At 36.5% G+C, this 25342-nt stretch overlaps 1 protein-coding gene and 1 long non-coding RNA gene across 2 annotated transcripts in view; one reads left to right on the top strand and one right to left on the bottom strand.

Annotated features, from left to right (window-relative positions):
- The window catches only part of LOC127494411 (uncharacterized), a 40973-nt gene extending 18975 nt beyond the window's left edge, over positions 1-21998 (bottom strand). The window contains exons 1-2 of the long non-coding RNA XR_007924861.1: positions 21898-21998; positions 21670-21735 (exon numbers count right to left, since the gene is read on the bottom strand). This is a non-coding gene — a long non-coding RNA (uncharacterized LOC127494411). The remainder of the gene's footprint in view (positions 1-21669; positions 21736-21897) is intronic.
- Positions 1-25342, top strand: part of LOC127494395 (uncharacterized) — a 492193-nt gene that overhangs the window by 295789 nt on the left and 171062 nt on the right. The gene's annotated exons all lie outside the window — the stretch shown is intronic.

Below are 25342 nucleotides of genomic sequence, written 5' to 3'. Positions count from 1 at the left end.
TTTGGATTCAGCTGAGATCAAGATTTCAAACAAAGATTCCTCATCATCCTCTGTGTGACATCAGCCGCCAGTGTAATGTAAACACACTTTATAAGACATGAAAATGAAGCACAGGCTTTCTTAAAGGGGTCACATGATGCTTTTTAATGTTCTCCTTTTCCTTTAATCTGTTTGTGCAGGTATACGATCGGCATCCAAGTCCAGATATTACTTCCTCAAACATTCACATCACAGTGTGAAATATTAGTATAATGCCAATATAGGGAACTGTAATGTTGTGGTCATGTCATGGCCAATCAGAGCACTCTGAGCTTTTAGAGGGAGGGGCTTTGTAGAAATCAGTGTGTTTCAGACAAACTGGGAATAGAGGAGCTGCAAAAATGTGAAAAATAATGTGTTTTTGAGCATTAAAGGATTAGTCCACTATCAAATAAAAATTTCCTGATAATTTACTGACCCCCATGTCATCCAAGATGCCCATGTCCTTCTCTCTTTAGTCGAAAAAAAATTAAGGTTTTTGAGGAAAACATTCCAGGATTATTCTCCTTATAGTGGACTTCAATTGACTATATGCACAGAGCGTTCTTTAGAACTTCCACAATAATATAAGCCAGCTCCAAAACTTCCGGTGAGATGTCACTTGCTGGTGTGTTGAGCATCAGTAGTGTAATACTTAGTTTATAGATTTAGATTAGATTTAGATATTTAGATTCTCTATATCCAAAATGTGTTGTCAGTTTTTTACAAAAAAAGAGGATTGCAGAAAATATTAAACTTTATTTATATAAACAGCCACTAGAAACGATAACAAATTTTAAATATTTAGGTTTATGGTTTGACTCCAAATTAACATGGAAAATTCATGTCAACTATATTGAAGAGAAATGCAGCAAAGCACTAAATCTAATGAGTTGTATAGTAGGCCGAGAATGGGGGACTGATAAACAATCAATGATCAACACTGTGCTCTTTTACGATCTGTTTTAGACTATGGATGTATTATATATGGATCTGCATCAATCAATATGCTTAAGAGGTTAGATTTAATCCTGAGATGTATCACAGGAGCAATTAAAACAACTCCAATCTCAGCAATGCAAGTTGAAACAGGAGAGTCCTCATTAGACATATCTGTTGCTTACTAGATCAATTTACAAGGGCATAAATTGGATCATCCTATAAAATCAATAATAGAGGGGAGTTGGGAGACAATAAACTTAACAGGAACAGGTGTTGCATAGAAAGCAAAAGAATGGGCCGCAGGAATGTCGCTAAATTATATATCATTAACGGTCACAAATTCCCCAATACCTCCTTGGTTTTTAAGTCAACCTGAAGTTGATTTACAAATCCATGATAGTATTAAAAAAGGACAAAATGACATTAAGAGCTATACAATAGAATATATCAGAACAGTTTATTATGCATTTCTTCCAATATACACAGATGGATCAAGAAACCCATAGATATGTTGTACTGGATCAGCATTTTATGTTCCAGAATTTAAAATAGGAAAATATGGGAGGTTAACCGATGGGACTTCAGTATACACTGCAGAAATGGTGGCAATTCAGATGGCACTTAGTTGGGTAGAAGAAGTGGTGCATTCAATGGCATCACTTATAAGCCTACAAACATTTCAAACAGTTAGATATGATATCTTTATAGAAATATTGAATGTATTGTCAAGCTGGAATAATAGTTAATTTTGTTTGGGTACCAGCACATGTAGATATACCTGGAAACGAAAGATCTGATAAAATGGCTAAAGAGTCACTTAAACTGAACCCTACTATTACAGTTTGGAAGGAATAGAAGTATAATTAAAGAAACTTGCAATCAGAAATGGCAAAGAAATTGGAATGAATGTAAAACAGGAAGACATTTTTATAATATACACAATAGCATAAGACAAAGTATAATGACACTAAATTTAAGTAGAGAAGATCAGGTCATTTTAACAAGACTAAGGATGGGCCATACAAAACTTAATTCTACACTTCATATAATAGGAAAACATGGTACAGGATTATGTGAACTATGCCAAGTAAAGGAAACAGTTGATCATGTGTTGTTATTATGTCCTAGGTATGAACAGGAAAGGAATGAGCTACAAAGAGAACTACAGAATTTACAATCAACAACATATTAAACACAAAACAAAGATCTGGTAAAATTGTAAAGACAGATTTAAAATTCATTAAGCATAGTGGACTTAAGAATAGAATATAGATAACATCATTTAGCCTACACCTAGACTGAAATCACTTCACGCTCCAGCACAGGAGGTGGATTTACCCGCCAATAAATCCACAGAAGAAGAAGAACATCACAAGTGTACCACGTTTATTGTTTCAGAACGTTGCTTTCACTGTTAAACGTTAAAAGTATTTTTAAAAATTAGACGATGAAGCAGAATCTTTTAAATTATGTCAATTTAGCGATTTTGCGACTTCCCAGCCTATTTTGAGACTTTTTAAAAACCTAGCGACAAATTAGCAAATTCTTGGACAAACCTTATCTGGATTCTGTGACTCGCCTAGATCAGTGGACTCACCAGTATGACGACATTTAGCGACCAGTTTTAGCTACTTTCAACTGAAAGTAATTAGCAGCACTGAATCTCTTTTACCACAGACTATAAAGATTGAATCGTACCACGTGACAAACAGCGTTTCAGAGACTTCTGGATTCTGTTCCTGCAGGACAAGACCGTCTGTGCTGCTGAAGTAAGCTTTAATACTGACACGATTACAGTTATTTGAGGGAATATGAACGGATTTCACATGAGTTCGTGTGATTATGATTATTAACATGTTCAGTTATAGCCTAACATAAGTTATAACTTATACTTGTTGTAAAAGAATAACGACCAAAAAGCAGCCAGTTAACGGTCATAAAGTGCGAGATGAGATGTAAGTAGATAAACTGAACATTTCATATTTGACAGCTGTTTTAGGATAGAAATGTTAAACTACCGACAAAAATAATCAGGGACACAAACTAATGAACTTTTGTCTAATTTCGCCATTTTGAATTGCCTATATAATTTAACGTTACCTGATTCATGTACTTAATGTAATAATAACTGATGTGAGGGGACAATAAACATTAACGAATCATTTTTCATCATATTAGGCATAAAAGTAAAACACATTTTTGTGTTGTAGCACTGAGGAAACAAGCACCTACGAGCCAATCAGCACTCCGGATCTTGCCGGTATTACACGATGACGTCAGATTTTGTGACGTTGCTCCGACTTATGACCATGTGACCTAACCGGCTTTTCAAACCGGACGACAGAAATCGCTCTGAAAAATGCAAAAAGAACTAATTTCAACTTATAAATAAAACTGAGTACCTTTAATGTTTTTAATGATGTGCAGCCTATACATATGTTCACAGCTCAAAAATGTTTTATGACATTTTAATAATGAATGTGCACACATTGTGAATGAATTTATTAAACTTAGTTACCCAGCTTGTAGCCTTCAGTAAATTAACTTGTCTAAGAAAATGATTCATAAAACATATAAATATCAGCTGACCCTATGTTTACTTCACAGATGAAAATGAGAAGCCTGTCAGTCAAAGCTCAGCTTTAGGAGGGGAAGAGACAGAGCAAGATAAGAAGACTGAGAGAAAAAGAAAAAGTGATGGAGATGAGGAGAGAACAGGTATTGACAAATAATCTACTGTCCACTGACATGGTTTTAAAGTTATTATTATACAATTTATTGGCATTCAGACGTCTTGAAGTGCACATAGATCAGAGAAATCAGATCTTCTTGGTAAGCATATGCCCCTCAATCCCTCCTAACTGGCCCTCTGTGATTATAAAACCCTGCCTAAAATATGGGATCAATTTCCCGTCAAATGTATTGCAGTCATGGATAAAAAAAAATATGCATGAATCAAAAATTTAAAAACACATTTAAAAATATATTGCACAAAACTGAAAATTAATTAATCAAAAATTAATTGAAAAATAAACGTGAATCAAAAAAATTAAATAAAAAAAAAAGCCCAAAACTTTAAACATTTATTAAAATTATATATTATACTGCACAAAACTGAAACATGGATTCAAAGTTATCCAAATTGCATGCAAATCATGTTTTCTGCTCATATTGTTATTTATTTTTTGTATGCTTGTGCTGTTTTTCCCTTTGCTCTTGTTTCCACATTTTGCACTTGCTTTTCAAAATGTTGCAGTTTCATCTTTCATGTACAGGGTTTTTCCTGTGTCAGAAATGGTCTTCGGTGGTGGTAGAACAAGACGGTCATCCACACACACAGTAAAATACCCGACCCATGTGAACTGTGAGCCCAGTACTGACAATACATCCAAAATAAATGCAAAGAAGATTTGTAATATTAACTATCCTATTTATTAATATTAATTATCTTATTTAATAATCACTGTCAGGACGGATCATAAAACAAAGTGCTCAGAACTATTTCACTTGTAATATGTAAATTTATATATAAAAAGTCATTGTAAATTTTGACAAAGTAACACATGACACATACATAGAAAAGTATTATTTTGCAGTTACACTCCAAAACTTAATGCACAGATCATTTGACAGACAGTATCAGATTGTTTTGTTCCGTCATTGCTATGTTTATCACTGTCAATCAGATTCAAACGTGCTATCCAGAAACTTTGCAATGTGTAGTTAGCAGCATGAAAACATATATTATATCCCCTTAAGCCCGAAGTGTCCTGCTGGCAGGACACCACCCCCCACGAAAACATTCATAGTCAAATTACTAAGCAACCACTGACAGGAATAACACAAAATAGGTATAATTTTAAAGCTTAGAAACTTGGCTTTTTAATGCATTTTGTTAAACTCTTAACGAGTGCTGAGTTATCACTCTAAAATGGAGCATACCGCCCGTGGGCGCCACCTAGCTACAAAAAAATTAATCATATTTTTCAAAACTCCTGCCTTAAAGGGATAGTTCACCCAAAAATGAAAATGTGATGTTTATCTGCTTACCCCCAGGGCATCCAAGATGTAGGTGACTTTGTTTCTTCAGTAGAACACAAATGATGATTTTTAACTCCAACCGTTGCAGTCTGTCAGTCTTATAATACATGTCAATGGTAACTCCATCTATAAGAGTCAAAAAAAAACATGCACAGACAAATCCAAATTAAACCCTGCAGCTCGTGACGACACATTGATGTCATTGAATGTGATCACTGGAAAGCTTCTTTACGGTACATTTTAAAGCATACAGATTGGATTAGCGGTTCAAAAGTTATTAAACATTTAAGAACGATAGTTCTTTTTGGCCGCCGCCGGCCGTGTTGGTTTTTGAGGGTTAAGTTAAACAAATGATTTTAAGTAGAAATAAATGTTATATTTAAGTAATGTCTTATAATTTAAAAAATGATACTACTTCAAATTAATACAAAAAAAATCTAAACTTAAGAAATTAAACAACAAAATTTCAATGTTTTTTTTTTTTTTATTGTTGACAAAAGAAAAAAAGGAAACACTTCAATGTACTCAACTTGTCAACCAAAAAGACAAGTAAAAAATTTTTGCATAAGCAAATCTTTTTGCTTAACAATTGTAAATTGTTTAGAGGAAAATAAACACAGTATTCAACAATATGCAGACAAGCATCAAACTGAATGAAAATTAAAGATTAAAGAAAAAGACCACACACGCACACTCCCGCGCACACACACAACTTTTGAGATGACAACATAACTCATATCAATAGAGCAACAATATGCCGTTTTAAACATACAGTACACTTATAGCGCAGAACACTGGTAAACTTCAGACTTACTGCAGTGACTGGACAATCTGAACAAGAATCTGTTCAAAGATTCACATCGCCCTTTTTTTGAGAACAAAAAACAGTCATGGAAACTTCTCACAATTCTTTTTGTGAAAATCAAATTGTAGTTTTTTTTTTTTTTAATTTTTGTAAGCTGGATTTTAGTTCACTGTGGCCCAACATGAGAAGAACTTGTTGGGTGAACTGGAATGTGTTCTTCATTGATTTGGGGTAGTTGAGATACAGTGCATATGCAAGTCCATAGAGAATGCACACAGCTTTTGGCAAGTCTTTAATGCCTTCCATCACAACTTCTCCCTCAATGATGATCTTGATTGAAGCTGGATTGAGATGAAGGGAAGATGGGAGCACAGCACTTTCATGCTCAACAAGGGGGATCCCAAAGTCAAGGTGGCGAAATGAGTGATCATCATTGGAGTCCTAACAGCAGAGCACATTCATGACATTTTTCATTACATAACCATCAATAATGTTAAACAATATAGTCTTGTAATGAGACAGACACATGAGGTAATGTGTGAAGTGGTTGCAGAATATGACTATAGATAAATAGTAGCACAATATGAATATAGAAAGAGGTTAGAAAGACCTTTTGCTACTAAGTTTCAGTGATTTAAAGGGTTAGTTCACCCAAAAATTAAATTCCTGTCATTAATTACTCACCCTCATGCACAGAGAAATCCAAATTAAACCCTGCGGCTCGTGACGACACATTGATGTCCTAAGACACGAAACAATCGGTTTGTTTGTATAATTTTTTACCTCTAATACACCACTATGTCCAACTGCCCTGCGCATCCGGTGCGTGAGGTGTGTACGCACTCTGGCGTAGTTTAAAGGATTAGTCCACTTTCAAATAAAATTTTCCTGATAATTTACTCACCCCCATGTCATCCAAGATGTTCATGTCTGTCTTCGGTCAAAAAGAAATGTCCCTCCCTATTCAACTTACGGAACGAACGTGGCGCCAGTTCCGTTTTTTCCGTAAGTTGAATAGGGAAGGCGTAGGACATGCAGCGTAAGCTTTTTGAAGAATACGGAAAGCGGAAGCACATGCAAGGCGGTCATTTGTGTTTATAAAGCATATACATTTGTATTTTTTTAGAAAATGACCGATGGTTTCGCTAGATAAGACCCTTATTCCTCGTCTGGTATCGTTTAAAGCCCTTTAAAGCTGCACTGAAACTGTAATTTTGACCTTCAACCGTTTGGAGACCATTGAAGTCCACTATAAGGAAAATAATCCTGGAATGTTTTCATCAAAAACCTTAATTTATTTTCGACCGAAGAAAGAAAGACATGAACATCTTGGATGACATGGGGGTGAGTAAATTATCAGGAAATTTTATTTGAAAGTCTACTAATCCTTTAAACTACGCCAGAGTGCGTACACACCTCACGCACCGGATGCTCAAGGCAGTTGGACGTAGTGGTGTATTAGAGGTAAAAAATTATATAAATACTGTTCGGTTTCTCACACAAACCGATCGTTTCGTGTCTTAGGACATCAATGTGTCGTTATGAGCCACAGGGTTTAATTTGGGTTTGTCTGTGCATGTTTTTTTGACTCTTATAGATTGTGTTCCCATTGACATGCATTATAAGACTGACAGACCACAACGGTTGGAGTTAAAAATCATCATTTGTGTTCTACTGAAGAAACAAAGTCACCTAGGCTGCATTTACACTGCAAGTCTTAATGCACAGATCCGATCTTCTGACCATATCCGAATTTTTGGCCAGTGTGTTTACATTCACTTTAGACGCGACTGGTATCCGATATCTGTATTTACATTACTTCCTGCCCCAAAATGATTGTCATTGATAGTTTTACATGCACATAGTAGACCCTCGGGTTTTGAATTAGGGCTGGGCGATAAAACGATAACGATATGTATCGCGATAGACACGTGATCGATATCAATAAAAAATGTGTTTGATAAAACGTTTGATATTTTTTATTCTTCGTCGGAAGAAAACAGAGGTTGCGAAGCAAGTTTGGTTGCATTAACAAAGGCACTCGCTCTCTGGTAACCTAGCAACGTAGGGAGTGACACGCTAACAGCCAATCATGTAACAGTATCAGTTTGGTTGCGCCATATCGTTGTCTCGTGCTGGTCTGCTGGATTCCTCTTCAGTAACCGGCGACTGATAAGCAGAAAATGAGTGCCGCAGCGAGCGAGGAAATTGTAAATAAAAGAGGAAAAGTCAGCTCGCCAGTATGGCAGTTTTTTGGATATTATAAGTCTGACCGTAGTCAGACCAATGTCGTAAAATAAAAATGTTTAAATGTAATATATTTTTCTCCTGGTCCTTTAAATGGGTCATAAAAAATATCAATAATTATCGATATCGACCGTTATGAAACACTGATATCGTGATACAGTTTTCAGCCATATCGCCCAGCCCTATTTTGAATGGCCGTGCTATTAAAATTATTTACATATTTCATGTCAAGTGGCCATGATTACCTGTCAGAATGGATAAGTTAAAGGGTTAGTTCACCCAAAATTGAAAATTCTGTCATAAATTTCTCACCCTCATGTCGTTCCACACCCGTAAGACCTTCATTAATCTTCAGAACGCAAATTGAGATATTTTTGTTTAAATCCGATGGTTCAGTGAGTCCTCCATAGCCAGCAATGACATTTCCTCTCTCAAGATCCATAAAGGTACTAAAAACATATTTAAATCAGTTCATGTGAGTACAGTGGTTCAGTATTAATATTATAAAGCGACAAGAATATTTTTGGTGCTCCAAAAAAAACAAAATAACGACTTAAATAGTGATGGCCGATTTCAAAACACTGCTTCAACCTTCACTGCAACCTTTTGACTCTCCTTGCTATAGTTTTGGAGTTACGAGTCTTTACTTTTTTGTGTTTTTAAAAATACCCTCGGGGCTTAAGGGAATATACAGAAAGTGAGCAAATATCGATACCTTTATAATCACTGAAGCTGTTAATCACAACGCAAGGTACACAAAGCTGCAAAAACTCCCCGTTATGATCATGAAGTTGTGCAGTTAATGTCTATTGACATCGTGTTTATACTTCGTTGCTTATAATGAAAGGATTTGTGAGCAGAACTCTGCCATTTTGAACGGTGTTGAGCAGATTCTGTCTAAAACACATCTGATTGGTTCATTTTTTGTTGTAGAGACCATGCAGGGCTCTACAGTGCGACCATATCAGTCGCATTTGCAACTAAAAATAACTGCGACTGTGAAAAAATATTTAGGCGCACCGGTGCGAGTGACCCGATCGATTCTCATGAACAGATCTATAATACAATCGGAATAAAAAGCACAAAACCCAAAATGCATGTACACTGAACAACAGTTTCATACTGCAGTCGGCTGCTTTTCATATCTTCATTCAAAGACTTTGCTTCAGTCAGCAGAGCAAGTGCAAAAGGTGTCCACGAAGGACTACACTTCAAAGATTGTATAAAGGTGAAAAGGGTATGACACACTTGCCAGACCGTCTCATGCTGCAGATGTTTCAGCCAAATTAACTGGAAATACTACATTTGGATTATCATAAGCAAGGTCGGAAATTAACGGGGGCTTGGGACAAAAATGCCTCCAAAAATTAACAATAATAATAAAAAAAATAAAAAAAACATTATGAATGCCCATGCGCATACTTTCACTTTTGAAGTAGCGGCAGTTGCTTGAATGATGGGTGGATTCGTTATTATTCTTAATGAAAAACACAACAACAAAACATTACAATGACAAACTCGCTTAAATATGCGCGTTTATATTTCGCTTTGCAATCAAATCATCATCCATCGTCTTGTCATTCAGAAAAGTGAGGCGAAATGGGTGAAGTGAGGTGAAATCTGACTCCTGCTGCTGATCTGTGCTGCGACTCTCGTTCGGCTCACTGAATTGAGCAGACGCGTTCAGTTTTAACTGTAGTGTCTATTCTCTAACTGAACTAAATGATTGTTATTACTATAAAAAAAAATCAAAACGACGTTGGGAGCAGTGCCGTGGTCACGGTGGGCAAGTGATATAACCGGTGCAGCTGCTGAACACCAGTAACACCGTCTATCGCAGCTGTTTCTCCGAGTATTGGCATGATTCCAAATGTGGTACTTACTGATCTTATTGAAGTTGATATTGTTTATTAATTTTGAATGAATCTGCGTTTTGAACGACTGAATGAATGACTCGCACATTAAGATTTATCGCCACCTACTGGCGGTTTTATTTTCGTTTATTTTTTTTATTTACACTTTACATAGACTGTTTTTACTTTTTATATCCAACTTTTAAAGTTTCATTTTTTACATATTTCTGAATTCAAAAAATTATATTTACCAATGAGCTACATGAAGCAGTCTATGTAAATGTGTATAAATAATACCACTTCAGATGGAGCTTCTGTGTCACTTCTGCAGTGCAAAGATAGACTTTTTGATGATTTCTTTTGATTGGTAACAGTCTCATTGGGTGTTATTGTTCTAACTGAATTTATTGTTTAACATTTAAAAAAAAAAACTATTTTAATTTAAGAAATTGATGAAATATGATGCATACATTTAATAAGTTTAGAAAAAATTCTCTTATAAATGTAAAAATGCCCCTGGAAATTCATTTAAAGGGGAAAATATCGCCCTGTAATGGGAAAGTTAGTGTCTGTTATTGATCAGAGAGTGCTCCTAAATTTTTGACTTTGCTCCTAAATTTTTTTCATTAGGAGCACAAGTGCTCCTAAAGATAAATGTTAGCATAGAGCCCTGCCATGAAAGAATTAAGTCGTGATTATTTGAAAGCAAGAAAGAAAAAAATAATGCTTTGCCTCTCAGAGCTTCTATAAGATTAATGTTAAATTAGAACATTTTTACATGTCCACTTCAATGGACACCACAATAAAGCAATATAAATATCTTCATGTTCCATACTAATGAACTAGTGTTTGTGAACTAGTGTTGAAAATGTTTAAAAGAACATCCACTGTGGCTGTTTCTCACCAAAACCAATGAAAAATTGAATGACAGTTTATGGTCACTTTGAAGGCATAAATAAAACCATATTAATAACATTAATATTTAACTAGGTCTGCACAATATATCGCACGATACGAAAAATAACATTGAACTTGAACGCGATTATCGCTTAAACTCACCCTCTGGCTTTCAGACGGAGGAGCATTTACTACTGATCACAGAGCCGTAAAGCTCTGACAAGCTACGCATTAAATAATCGCAGCCTTTGCCATATCGCGTGCGATTTTATCGCAATAAATCATGCAGCCCTATATTTACATAGTTGTAGCATATATATATATATATATTTTATTTATTTATTTATTTATTTATTTATTTATTTTTATTTTTTTATTATTGTTTAAATCAACATTTGTCATTACTTTTCATCATCATTTATCCCTCTGAAGTATCCTGATATTAATCTCAGTGACTCATTGTCATGTCCAGGTCATGCTGAGCATCTGATGGTCTTCAGCGACACAGAGATACCAGAGCTGAGCTGTTTTCAGTGTCAGTTTATCTGCAGTAATGTCAGAGGAGCGAGGAAAGGACTCTCTCTCTAAGATGAGTCTCTCAGAGGAACAGAGGTAAGACTGCGTCTGTTTTCACACAATCATTTTAAACTCTACTGGAGTTTCAGGTTTGTCCTGTAAAGAACAGCCTGATCAACAAGGAGTGTTTTCTCTCACCATTGACATGTCTAATGCTGTGCAAAACAGCATTATACTGTATTATCGCAGGTTAAAAATGGCTTGAAACTGGTTTTATATTGAATTTACAGGAACATTTATGACAGTTAAATATGTTTAATGTACCATATAGTCCTGTACAAACCCTGATTAAAGTGTATTTCATTACAGTTTAAAGGTGCTCGTTTAGTGGATAGTAAATGTAAATAATGTGTAAACTTTAATTAGAACAAGTCAAATATACATGTCAAACAGGGCTTTATAGACAATGTCACAGTTAATAACTAACTAACGTACAGAGCTTCTACATGACTGTAGATGTTTTGGGACTGTGAACAAATTTTAACATCACACTTGATGGCCACTGGGAATTACTAAAAATGAACATTGAAAAACAAATAGCTAGAAACCAAAAATGGCCAGGGGCAAAATCATGTTTGGAGGGGTGGGGGATAGTACTTTTTTTGGACCAAGATTTGGTTTGTTAAACTGGGCTTAGTTAAACATGAAACCTGAAGTATCTCTTGTAGTAAAGTGTTTTATCTTTCTGCTCTTTGTGTCATTAGTGTAAGATCAGACTCGGATGTGTCCAGCTCTGTGTCTGTGAAGAGTGACTGTTCAAAAGTAGAAGGACCAAAATTCAGTGAGAGAAAACCATCGACTAACAAAAGGTATTTAATGTATTTCTTGTAATACCCATTTAATTTTGATGTGCCATCAGCTACTGAAAGGAATTTCATGTGTTTTGTGTTACAGCATTGCATTAACCTTTAAGATAAAGATAAGATAAATGTGATGGAAATTAAATAAAACAATAATTCAGAGAACACAGTGTCTGCTAGTCTGCTTTCCTCTTTATTGAACTCAGTCTGGAGCATCTCTCCAGTTAAACAATTGCAAGGAGGCATAAATTCACCATGGAAAATAGATCTTACAACTCAAACATGAATATGTCTTTCCATCCATCTTCAGTCATAGATAGACAAAAGTGTGTCTATACTGCATTTAATTACTATTTGCAACATTAAACCCTTTCAAATGAGACTGAAGTATCTCCTGTAGTAAAGTGTTTTATCTTTCTGCTCTTTGTGTCGTTAGTGAAAGATCAGACTCGGATGTGTCCAGCTCTGTGTCTGTGAAGAGTGACTGGTCAAAAGAAGAAGGACCAAGATTCAGTGAGAGAAAACCATCAACTAACAAAAGGTATTTCATTTGTTTCTTATTGTTGAACACACATAGACTGTGCAGGGCTCGACAATAAGGACTGCCCGATGGGCCAGTGTGAACGATGCTCGGAACAGTTGACGGAACTGTCACTTGCACGATTGGGCCAGTGCTATAGGCGGTGTTATTATATCGTCTATAATATCGTAATTGTTGATTTAACTCTCTGACATTTATAGAGTGTGTCCTTCACTTTACAAAAACCAAACAAAAACAAACCCATTTGAGTGCACGGCATGTGTATACTACGTGACGTAGTCTAGTAGGTTAGACTACTGCACGTGCATATTTAGAGTGTATGATTTTTATAAATGGATTCAAGTTTTTCTATCCACTGGGCCATTGTTGGAGAATGTGGCTTCATCCAATTAATTGTTGTAGTTCAGACTCCCACTTTGTCTTTATATGGAGTGTATTATCTGTTGAATCTAGTAATAGTCTGCTATATATGTGCGACATATGTCTTTTATGTAATAGATTTTGCTTCTTTATATCAATGAAATATTGTTCCGCATTAGTTGGGGCTTTCATAATTATTTCCTTGTTCTTATGAGTTGTAATATAGTTTCTTATTTGTAGGTACCGAAAGAAATCACTTGATGATAACATAAATATTTCTTTAAGATCAGAGAATGAGTGCAATGTACTTCCCTTAAATAACTGATCAATTATAATAAGACCCTTCTCAGTCCATCTTTTAAAAGTACCATCCCACCTGGAGGGTAAAAACTCAGGGTTATCTGCTATAGACATGGCTCTTGATAAGGTTGCCATTCCTCTCAGTTTTTTTTAACTGTTGTCCAAACTCTCAAAGTTTTCTTAACCCAGATATTTTATATTTTTATCTTTTTCTGAGATTGGGGTGTCATAAAGGGTAGTGTTGACAAAGGGGCATTTTGTACAGAGCACTGTTCCATGTTAACCCATTCTGTTTCAGTATCATTGTTAATCCATTCCACTATTGCTGTGAGCTGAGCGGCCTAGTAATAATATCTTAAATTAGGGAGACGCAACCCTCCCTTATCTTTTCCTAAAGTTAATGTTTTTAGTTTTATTCTGGGTCGTTTGTTCTGCCAAATGAACTTTGATACGAGTTTATCTAGCATATTAAATGTAGATGCAGGAACCCATACAGGGAAGGACTGAAATAAGAAGAGCAGTCTAGGTAGAATATTCATTCTTACGGTCTCAGTCCTGCCAAATAGTGAAAGTGGCAACACTTCCCACCTTAACAGATCCTTTTTAATAGTGTTGATTAACTTGTCATAATTTGCCTGATACAACTGTGAAGGTCTAGGTGTGATTGTAACTCCTAAATATTTGAATCCCTGTTTAGACCATCTAAAAGATGCTCTATCATTGAGTTCTACTGGCCCAACTCCAGTGATCATAAGTGCTTCTGATTTGGTTGAATTGATTTTATATCCAGAAATGTTTTCATATACTTCTAGACAGTCTAGGAGAGCTGGTATTGAAGAAATTGGATTTTCAATAAATAATAATATGTCATCTGCATAAAGGGCAATCTTCTGACATTTTCCCCCCTCATCAGCTATTCCTTGTATATGATGATTGCACCTTATGCTCTCAGCCAATGGTTCAATGCTTAGAGCGAACAAAACAGGGGAGATAGCATCACCCTGTCTTGTTCCCCTCCCAAGACTGAAGAACTCTGAACAGTGGCCATTCACCCTAATTCTTGATTTAGGATTATGATAAAATATTTGTATCCATCTTATAAATGTGTCATGAAACCCCATGTACACCAACGTTTGTTTTAAATATGTCCAATCCAATCTATCGAATGCCTTTTCCACATCTAAACTAAGCAACATTGAGGGAGTCTTTCTTTTTGCCGCAATCATCTGTATGTTTAAAGCTCTCCTAACATTATCAGTACCTTGGCGTCCACTAACAAATCCTGTCTGGTCTGGCTTCACTAGTTTTTTAATTTGCATTTGAATCCTTGCCGCTAAAATTGAGGTTACAATTTTTAGATCCTGGCAGAGAAGGCTTATAGGCCTATAACCTGTACACTGAGTGGGGTCTTTCCCGGCTTTATGTATAACTGTTATTACTGCCTCAGCCCATGATTTCGGAGGATCTCCTTTCTCTAATGCATAATTATACGTTCGACACAGAATTGGGGTTAATTCATTTATGAACACTTTATAAAATTCGCTAAAATTTTAGGTTGTGATGTTATATTACCAGTATATGGATGTCTAATTTTCGGGACAACTATACTAGACTGGGCTTTACGTAGTTGGAAAGCAAGTAGTCGGCTTGCTCTATTACCAAATTCATAATATTTTCTGCTTGTATATCTTAGAGCCCCCTCTGCCTTATAAGTTAACAAGTCATCTAATTTCTGTCTATTTTGCTTCAATAGATCTAAAGAATTTTTATTTCGAGAGTTTTTATGTTCGCATTCCAGCCTCTTTATTTCTTTATTTCCAATCATTTAAATTCCCTTTGTTTTTTTATTCTGGATGTAAGTGCAATAATCTTTCCCCGTATTACCGCTTTAGCTGCGTCCCACAACATAGAGTGAGAAACAGATCCATTATCATTTATTTTAATATAATCATCCCATTCCTTCTGTATTTCCTTTTTGTATGTTTCATTGGTCAATATTGAGATATTTAGTCTCCAGTATTTAAACTGTTTTTGTTGCCCCAGATTTAGTTTTAAAATAACAGGACCATGATCTGACACAGTAATTGGCTCTATACTGCACTCCACTGCTCTATGCACTTCATTTTTTGAAATGCAGAAAAAATCCAGTCTAGAATAGCTCCCGTGTGTTGGTGACATAAATGTAAAGTCTTTTTCTTTTGGATTAAGGTATCTCCAAATGTCAACCAACCCTAGCTCATTCATCATCCCCAAAGCTGTATTTGTTTTACGAGATTGGGGTCACTTTTCTAATGGCAACCTGTCCATGTACGGGTTTAAGACACAACTGAAGTCTACACCTATCACTAAAATCCCCTCTGCTTTATCTGCCACAAGTGTGTAGATTTTCTTAAAAAAATATGGGCAATCTTCATTCGGCGCATATAAATTTAAGAGTTATTCTAATACCCCCAACTGTCCCCACAACCATGACATATCTGCCATTTTTATCCTTAATCAATTTTTCATCTGTAAAATAGACAGCCTTACTAACAAGAATGGCCACCCCCCTTTTTCTCCCTCCACCATAGGATGCACTGAAAACCTGATCCACCCATTCTCGTTTCAACTTTAAATGTTCTTCGTCTGAGAGATGAGTCTCTTGTAACATGGCGATACCACACTTTAATGTCTTAAGCTGATTCAGTATTTTTTTCCTCTTTACAGAGCTACCTAGTCCCTTCACATTGTAACTAACACAAGTTAGATTTTCCATGGTTATTAAAAAAAAAAAAAAAAAATGCCTTCTTACATTGCCAATGAACTTGAACGTCAGATTGAACTTCACATCTAACTGTTTGCACTTTGCACAAAACGGATGTGTCAGAACAGAAATACAAAAAGACAAACAGTTCCCAATTGAAAGTGGGCAGAGAGTTGTGACTCAGTCTCTCTGGGGGAAAAAGAACACTTTGCATGTATGCGACCGTGCCATTGAAATACTGTATCTCCTTTGTGGGGGTCGCCGCCCAATGGGCGAGTGTCGTCCACTCGTTAAAGGTTTTATGTCCACCATTATTGGAAAAAACCAACAAAGTTTACCAGTCCTAATGTAGTCCCAGTATAAATGTCAATCGCAATACAGTCTCTATTACAGCCCTCACGTTAACAACCATGGGTTCTTACCTCGCTTTCATGGCAAAGGGAGGGGAAAAGAAGCAATAATTATAGATCTTGCTTGCATTTGTTCATGAAAACAATAGCTAGCTAAATCATCTCCTCAGGGAAGAAAGTTGTAACATCCGTGTCCGACAGCATTGCTTGATTAATCCGGCGGCGGCCACCTCTCCGTGTCTGCCATGGGGCTTTTGACAGCTCCATCTCCAATGCGTCGTGTTCCCCCATTTGCGTCTTGATACCGAGCTCCTGTAATGTTGGCAGAGCATACGCCAAAGTAGAGAAAGTTTTGTCACTGGTATTCAGGCTGATCTTCAGTTGTGCAGGGTAGAAACTTCGTGCTGTAATGTCCTTCTTCTTGAGTTGTCTGATCACGTCTCGCACCTGAGCCCTTCTTTTCTGCAGATCTGGGGAGTAGTAATTGTTGAAATAAATTCGCTTGTTATTATACATGACTTATTTTTGTACCCAGGCCTGGCGCAGATTCGCTTCTTTCACTGTAAAATCTGTGAATTTTACTACTATTGATCTGGGTGGTTCCATTTCTTTTGGCTTGGGAGCCAAAGCTCTGTGAGCCCTTTTGATCTTTATGTCCGTGTCAGGGAGAGAATTTAGAGTTGAAGTGAGTAGGTCTTTCATGAAATCAACTGGATTTTTCCCTTCTTCACTGTTTTCAGGCACTTGGTAGATTGCCTGGCGGATAGTTCCACCTCTCGTTGCAGCAGGTATCGAATCGCCCTCCCGTGACGCATTACGGAATCCTCGCTGTTGCTAATACGCTCCTCAGCCTCTACTAAACGCATTTCCAACTTTATTATCTGATCTTTCAATTCTTCGATGTTTCTAGTCTTGTACCAATGTGACCCTGCTGATTTTCCTTTCGTAGTTGTTTAAGTTCACCAACCAGATCCACAATGGCTAACTCTGTGCTAGCTTGTGTCTGGATAGGGCTTGGAGACCGTTTTCTTTCCTCTCTCTCAAATTATCATGTTTTGTCCCAGATTTGGCATGTCTGCTAGACGAACTCATCTTTAGAATGCGAGAAGTGCTTAATTTACCATGTAAAATTTATTCTTTTAGCTGGTTTAACAATAAATTTGCGGAGACCATGTTTAACGATGTCTATTCAGTCATGGCGTCACAAGAAGTCCACGTTTTATATTTTTAACATTTCAAAATATGCATCTGTAACTGCTCTTGACTGATTAACTTCGATAAAGTTTAAACTATAGTTATATAGTTTAGATTACAATTTCTGTACCTGAAAATCTCCTGTTTAAGCCTATATAACCTGAAAAGCACTGTTTATTTCATTTGTTTATTCTTTTGTATTTATATTACTTGTAATTTGATAATTTGGTCCTATTTTATTACTTAGTGTTTACTTGTCTAACAATATTTATATTTATATTTATATATTTAATCTTATTTAATAAGGTTACATGTATAAAAAACACGAAAACAATAACTAGGCTTATTTTATAGGCCCATTTTCTTTTCTTTTACTTTATTATTTTTTTTATTGTGGGGCCAGTGAAAATTTTGGCAGGGCAAGTTAAAATTTTTTTCTGCTGGCCGACCGGGCCAGCAGAAAAATTCCTTAGTGTTGTTGAGCCCTGCTGTGCGAATAGACTGAATATTTTCACATATACTGAATATTTAGAGACAGACTGAATATTTTCAGCAAACATTTATCATGAAACTTTATCGTTCAAATATCATTCCAATTTACAAACAGCAGTGCTATAAAAACCTAAAGGGAGCATCAGCAAAAGGAAATTATTTAGTTATAATTCTGTTTCTTGTAATTAGGGCTTGGTATCGATTCAGATGTCTCAATTCGATTTTTGATTTCGATTCAATGAATTCAATACATACCCATGTATCCTTATATTGTAATAAATAAGGTTATGACATCCAGTATTTTAGAAACCAATAAAATTGAACAATCCTCGATTCCATTTGAGACCACAGCTAAAACTACTAATATAAATTTCAAAGATTATTAATAAAAAAGAACATTAATAAGATTATTAATAAAAAAAGAACAATTAATTAAACAAGCAATAGCACAAACAAATAAATAAATACAATAAAACAAAGATACAAATAAAATAAACAGTGCCTTTAAGATTTTTCAGGTAGCCTAGGTCTAACAGTAGTTTTCGGGTACAGAAATTGTAATGTAATCAAATTTAAAATCTTCACTGTACAATTTAAATAAAGGTTAATCCTTATTAAAGTTATAAAAACGTTATTCAGTGAAGAGCAGGCAGTGATTTTCTTTTTGTCTTTTGTAGTTTATTAACATTAAAACACACACAGCTGCGGGAATGTTCAGTTGCTGTCACTTTAAGACTACAATAATACTGATACAATAATACACATGCCTACCTTATTTACTGCTTACCATAACCGTAATTGACTATGTTTACCTAGATACTCGCAAACGTGGGCATTTTAAAAAAAAATTTCTGTGAATTTGTCCGTTTAGGTGCAAGGAGAGGTGAAAGAGAATTAATTTTATTATTTGCATGCTGTCTGAGGCGTGCAGCCGTGAGCTCTTCGGGTGTGTGTGCTGCACACACAAAACGAGTTCTCTTTCACTTGAATGCAAGGTAAATAAGAGGTTGACATCTAGTGGAGAAGACCTAGTAATAAGATTAACATCAATCAGATATTATGTTCAATGTTTGCGGAAATAAATCTAGAAAAATTAGATTCGTGGCTTTTGAGAATCGATATCGAATTGACCACATTTTTTTTAAAAAAAACGATGAATCGCAAATCTATTTTTTTTTGCCCAGCCCTACTTGTAATACCCATTTATTTTAGTGTGCTGACATAACTACTGCACAACATATTAAAATACCTATTGTTAATGCAGAATTCACTATATATACTTAAATAGATTCAACACTTTAACAGCGTAAACTTTTAATAGCTCATGTTTTCTTTTTCTCTATTAAAAACCAATAATAATATTTTGCCTGAAATGCAGTATTTTATTTTATTGGATAACAGGCTTCAATTGGAGACATTAGATTCAGACGTTCAGACTTACAGGAAGCACGAGAGTTTCAAAGACAATCTCCTAGAGATCTTCCAGGTAGGAAAACACATTTTCATAAATGTTTAAATTTAAAACAAACAAACAGGTTACTGAACAACATTTCCTGCACAAATACTGGAATAGAAATTTTAAGAACCCATAAATAATAATCAAAATGTAAGAAAAAATGTTGTTTTTGTACATTTTGTGTGTTAAAAATGACAGCAAATTAACATGTTTGTTTTTTAACTGATTTCTTTTACAAATATTTTTAATATCTAAATAAATAGTTTTGACCAAATATGGATGTGGATCTGGTTAAATTGTTCTGTATCTTATTTTTCTTACTTTGTAGGATCTTGAGAGCAAAATAATCACATTTCTGAAGAAAGAGCTGGAAAAGTTTAAGAAAATATTACAAAAAGAGAACACACAACACTTTGTGAAGGACTTTAATGAGAATAGATGCAGTACCAAAGCAGCAGCTCTTGATCTCACACTACATTACCTGAGAGAGATGAAGCAAGATGAAGCTGCTGATGCTCTAGAAGGTCAGAGACTCATGACCATCTGTCAGATTGACACTTAAATGTCATATTGACATAAATGTAGGAGAGAAAATTAAGACTAAAACTATTTTTTTGTTCCTGTGTTTAGATGAGCTGTTCTTCGTTCATCAGCTAAAATGTGGCCTAAAGAAGAAGTATCAATGTGTGTTCGAAGGAATTACGAAACATGGTGACTCCACACTTCTGAATAACATCTACACAGATCTCTATATCACTCAGGGTGGCAGTGAACGGGTCAATACTGAACATGAGGTAAGACAGATTGAAGTTGCTTCCAGGTGTCATGAATCTCAAGAGATACAGGTTAAATGCACACAATTGTTTGAAACATCTGAACAAGACAAGGAGATCCGAACTGTACTGACAAAAGGAGTCGCTGGCATTGGAAAATCAGTCTCTGTGCAAAAGTTTGTTCTGGACTGGGCTGAAGGAAAAGAAAATCAAGATATCAGCTTCATATTTCCTCTTCCATTCAGAGAGATGAACTTAAAGGAGAAAGAAAAACTAAGTTTGATGGACCTTATAACTCAATTTTTCCCAGAGACAAAAGGACTGAACCTTACAAGAAGGAATCAATTCAAAGTCCTGTTCATCCTTGATGGACTGGACGAATGTCGTTTTCCTCTGAAGTTTGATTGTAATGAGACGTGGCGTGATGTATCGTCACCAGCCTCTCTGGATGTTCTCCTAACGAACCTCATGAAGGGAAATCTGCTTCCTTCTGCTCTCATCTGGATCACCACCAGACCAGCAGCTGCCAGTAAGATTCCTCCTGACTGTATCGACCGGCTGACAGAGATACGAGGATTCAGTGACTCACAAAAGGAAGAGTACTTCAAGAAAAGATTCATGGATCAGAATCAGGCCAACACAATCATTGATCATGTTAAAAAATCAAAGAGTCTCTTTATCATGTGCCACATCCCAGTCTTCTGCTGGATTTCAGCCACTGTTCTCCAGAACATTCTGGAGGAGAAAAGAAATAATGATGTGAAAAACAATCAGGTTGATGAGATCTCTAAAACACAGCAGGAATCAAATACTGAAGACACTCCCAAGACTCTGACACAAATGTACACACACTTTCTCCGCTTTCAGATCCAGCAGAGCCGCAGAAAGTATGATGGAGAATACGCACCAGATGTTTCCTGGGATAAAGACGCCATCCTTTCACTGGGGAAACTGGCATTTCATCAGCTGGAAAGAAACAATGTGATCTTCTATGACACAGACCTGGAAGCCTGTGGTATTGACATCTATAAGGCATCAGTGTACTCAGGCATGTGTACCCAGATCTTTGAGGAAACAGGGATCACTCTTGGTACCATGTACTGCTTTGTTCATTTGAGCATTCAAGAGTTTATTGCAGCCCTTTATGCACATCTGTTACTAGACATCAACAAGACAAATGTGTTTGTTCATGAGTCTTCAGAACAGGAAAACAAAAATGAAACCTTGATTGATTTTCTGAAGACTGCAGTGGACAAGGTGCTCGAGAGTGACAATGGACACCTGGACCTTTTCCTTCGCTTCCTCCTCGGTCTGTCACTCCAGTCCAATCGCCGACTCTTACGGGGTCTGGTAACACAGCAAGACGACAATGACCAGAGCAACAAGAGAATAGTTCAGTACATTAAACAGAAATTAGAAGATAATCTGCCTGCAGAGAGATCCATCAATCTGTTCTACTGTCTGAATGAACTGAATGACCAAACTCTGGTGAAAGAGATTCAGACCCACCTTAGCAAAGGAAGTCTCTCATCTGGTGACCTTTCACCTGCCCAGTGGTCTGCTTTGGTCTTTGTGTTGTTGACATCAGAGGAAGAGCTGGAGGAGTTTGAGCTTCAGAAATTCAAGAAATCAGACGAGTGTCTCATTAGATTATCGGCAGTCATCAAAACCTCCAGAAGAGCTCTGTAAGTCCATTAATGTTTTGTCATGTTTTGATCTCATCCAGGGTATAACAGACTACTTAAACTACATATTATCAGTTATTACTCTATATCTTCCAATAAAACTATATTTTAAATGCTTAATTTCATAAAAGTTTGTTCTTTAGTTTTAATTGTGGGGGGCAAAACATAATGCAATGCAATACATAGATCAGTGGTTCCTAACCCCCTCCAGCTCATGGCCCACGCAACCAAACACGTAGGTTTGCGTGGTCCACTGCTAGAATTTTAACTGACCCGACTACTTGTGTTGCGTTGGTTAATGAAGACTTAGAAACAGAGATTGTTAACACAGTCTTTATTGAATAATCTAGCAATAAACAGAAAATGCAGATAATGGGTTACGAAGGCCAGGCCCGGTTTAATGTCAATTAGTGGTACAACGGATCAAAAAACTCACAGTTCAGATCATATTACGGTTTTCGAGTCACAGATCAGATCATTTTTCGGATCAGCAAAACAAATAAATAAAATACTTTTATATAATAAATTTTTTTTAAAGAAAAATGTAACTTTGCTTCCTATTTATTACTTAGAACAATTTAAGTACTTTGATACCACAGCAAAAACTCTTAACTAATAATGCTTAAACAGTATTAAAGACAAATGAACAGAGTAAAAATAAGAATATACAAATTAAAACAGAAAAATACTATAGAACAGTTCCAAAAATTGAGGTCTAAAAGTAGCCTAGTATTCAGATACAGAAATGTCATAATATAAATATTAATATAATTGTAATTACACTGCATGCATAGTGTTTTTTTCCACATTTTATGTTACAGCCTTATTCCAAAATGGACTAAATTAATTATTTTCCTCAAAAACAATACCCCATAATGACAACGTGAAAGAAGTTTGTTTGAAATCTTTGTAAATTTATTAAAAATAAAAAATGAAGAAAAAAAAATCACATTTACACAAGTATTCACAGCCTTTGCCATGACACTCAAAATTGAGCTCAGGTGCATCCTGTTTCCACTGATGTGCTGGGGTGAAGGTTCATCTTCCAAAAGGACAACAACCCTAAGCACACAGCCAAGATATCAAAGGAGTGGCTACGGGACAGCTCTGTGAATGTCCTTGAGTGGCCCAGCCAGAGCCTAGGCTTGAACCCGATTGAACATCTCTGGAGAGATCTGAAAATGACAGTCAAGTCACCTTTATTTATATAGCGCTTTTTACAATGCAAATTGTGTCAAAGCAGCTTTACAGTGATAGCTGGTAAATAATTTTGGCTGCACAGCAGCTCTTAAAGAAAATGGTGTCATTGTCCAGCTTAAGTAAATTCAGTATTGATTCATTCCCTTGTAAAAATCAATAGTTATTAATTTAGTTACTTTCCGTACCCACTATAGATAAATTATTCAGACCCCCTTACATTTTTCACTCTTTGTTATATTGCAGCCATTTGCTAAAATCATTTAAGTTCATTTTGTTTTCCTCATTATTGTACACACAGCACCCCATATTGACAGAAAAACATAGAATTGTTGACATTTTTGCAAATTTATTAAAAAAGAAAAACTGAAATATCACATGGTCCTAAGTATTCAGACCCTTTGCTGTGACTCTCATATATTTAACTCAGGTGCTGTCCATTTCTTCTGATCATCCTTAAGGTGGTTCTACACCTTCATTTGAGTCCAGCTGTGTTTGATTATACTGATTGGACTTGATTAGGAAAGCCACACACCTGCCTATATAAGACCTTACAGCTCACAGTGCATGTCAGAGCAAATGAGAATCATGAGGTCAAAGGAACTGCCTGAAGAGCTCAGAGACAGAATTGTGGCAAGGCACAGATCTGGCCAAGGTAACAAAAAAAATTCTGCTGCACTTGAGGTTCCTAAGAGCACAGTGGCCTCCATAATCCTTAAATGGAAGACGTTTGGGATGACCAGAACCCTTCCTAGAGCTGGCCGTCCGGCCAAACTGAGCTATCGGGGGAGAAGAGCCTTGGTGAGAGAGGTAAAGAAGAACCCAAAGATCACTGTGGCTGAGTTCCAGAGATGCAGTCGGGAGATGGGAGAAAGTTGTAGAAAGTCAACCATCACTGCAGCCCTCCACCAGTCGGGGCTTTATGGCAGAGTGGCCCGACGGAAGCCTCTCCTCAGTGCAAGACACATGAAAGCCCGCATGGAGGACTCCAAGATGGTGAGAAATAAGATTCTCTGGTCTGATGAGTCCCAACAGTGAAGCATGGTGGTGGCAGCATCATGCTGTGGGGGTGTTTTTCAGCTGCAGGGACAGGACGACTGGTTGCAATCGAGGGAAAAATGAATGAGGCCAGGTACAGGGATATCCTGGATGAAAACCTTCTCCAGAGTGCACAGGACCGCAGACTGGGCCGAAGGTTTACCTTCCAACAAGACAATGACCCTAAGCACACAGCTAAAATAACGAAGGAGTGGCTTCACAACAACTCCGTGACTGTTCTTGAATGGCCCAGCCAGAGCCTTGACTTAAACCCAATTGAGCATCTCTGGAGAGACCTAAAAATGGCTGTCCACCAACGTTTACCATCCAACCTGACAGAACTGGAGAGGATCTGCAAGGTGGAATGGCAGAGGATCCCCAAATCCAGGTGTGAAAAACTTGTTGCATCTTTCCCAAAAAGACTCATGGCTGTATTAGATCAAAAGGGTGCTTCTACTAAATACTGAGCAAAGGGTCTGAATACTTAGGACCATGTGATATTTCAGTTTTTCTTTTTTAATAAATCTGCAAAAATGTCGACAATTCTGTGTTTTTCTGTCAATATGGGGTGCTGTGTGTACATTAATGAGGAAATAAAATGAACTTAAATGATTTTAGCAAATGGCTGCAATATAACAAAGAGTGAAAAATGTAAGGGGGTCTGAATATTTTCCGTACCCACTGTATATATCAGCACTGGAGAAAACAGTGATGTCATTGTCCAGCTCAGTTTAGTTTGCATACAATGGTGTCAATGCAGGCAGATCAAAAAACTTTGTTGAATATCAAGTGTCAAGTGTCCCCAACAAAGCAAGCCAAAGGCGACAGCGGTAAGGAACCCAAACTTCAACAGGTGACATCAGGTGACAAACAGTTGATTAAAAATGGAGGGAAAAAAACCTTGGGAGATACCAGGCTCAGTCAGGGGGCCAGTTCTTCTCTGGCCAACAGCGAACAGTGCGTGATTATGATTCAGGCAGCTTTACAGGTCATAAGCCCGATTGGGATTGCACCTCTCAAAATATTTAATTCAG

This window comes from Ctenopharyngodon idella, chromosome 14 (genome assembly GCF_019924925.1).
Source record: "Ctenopharyngodon idella isolate HZGC_01 chromosome 14, HZGC01, whole genome shotgun sequence".
Taxonomy (NCBI): Eukaryota; Metazoa; Chordata; class Actinopteri; order Cypriniformes; family Xenocyprididae; genus Ctenopharyngodon; species Ctenopharyngodon idella.
Note: the sequence above shows the minus strand (reverse complement) of the source record. Positions and strands in the feature narration are given on the sequence as shown.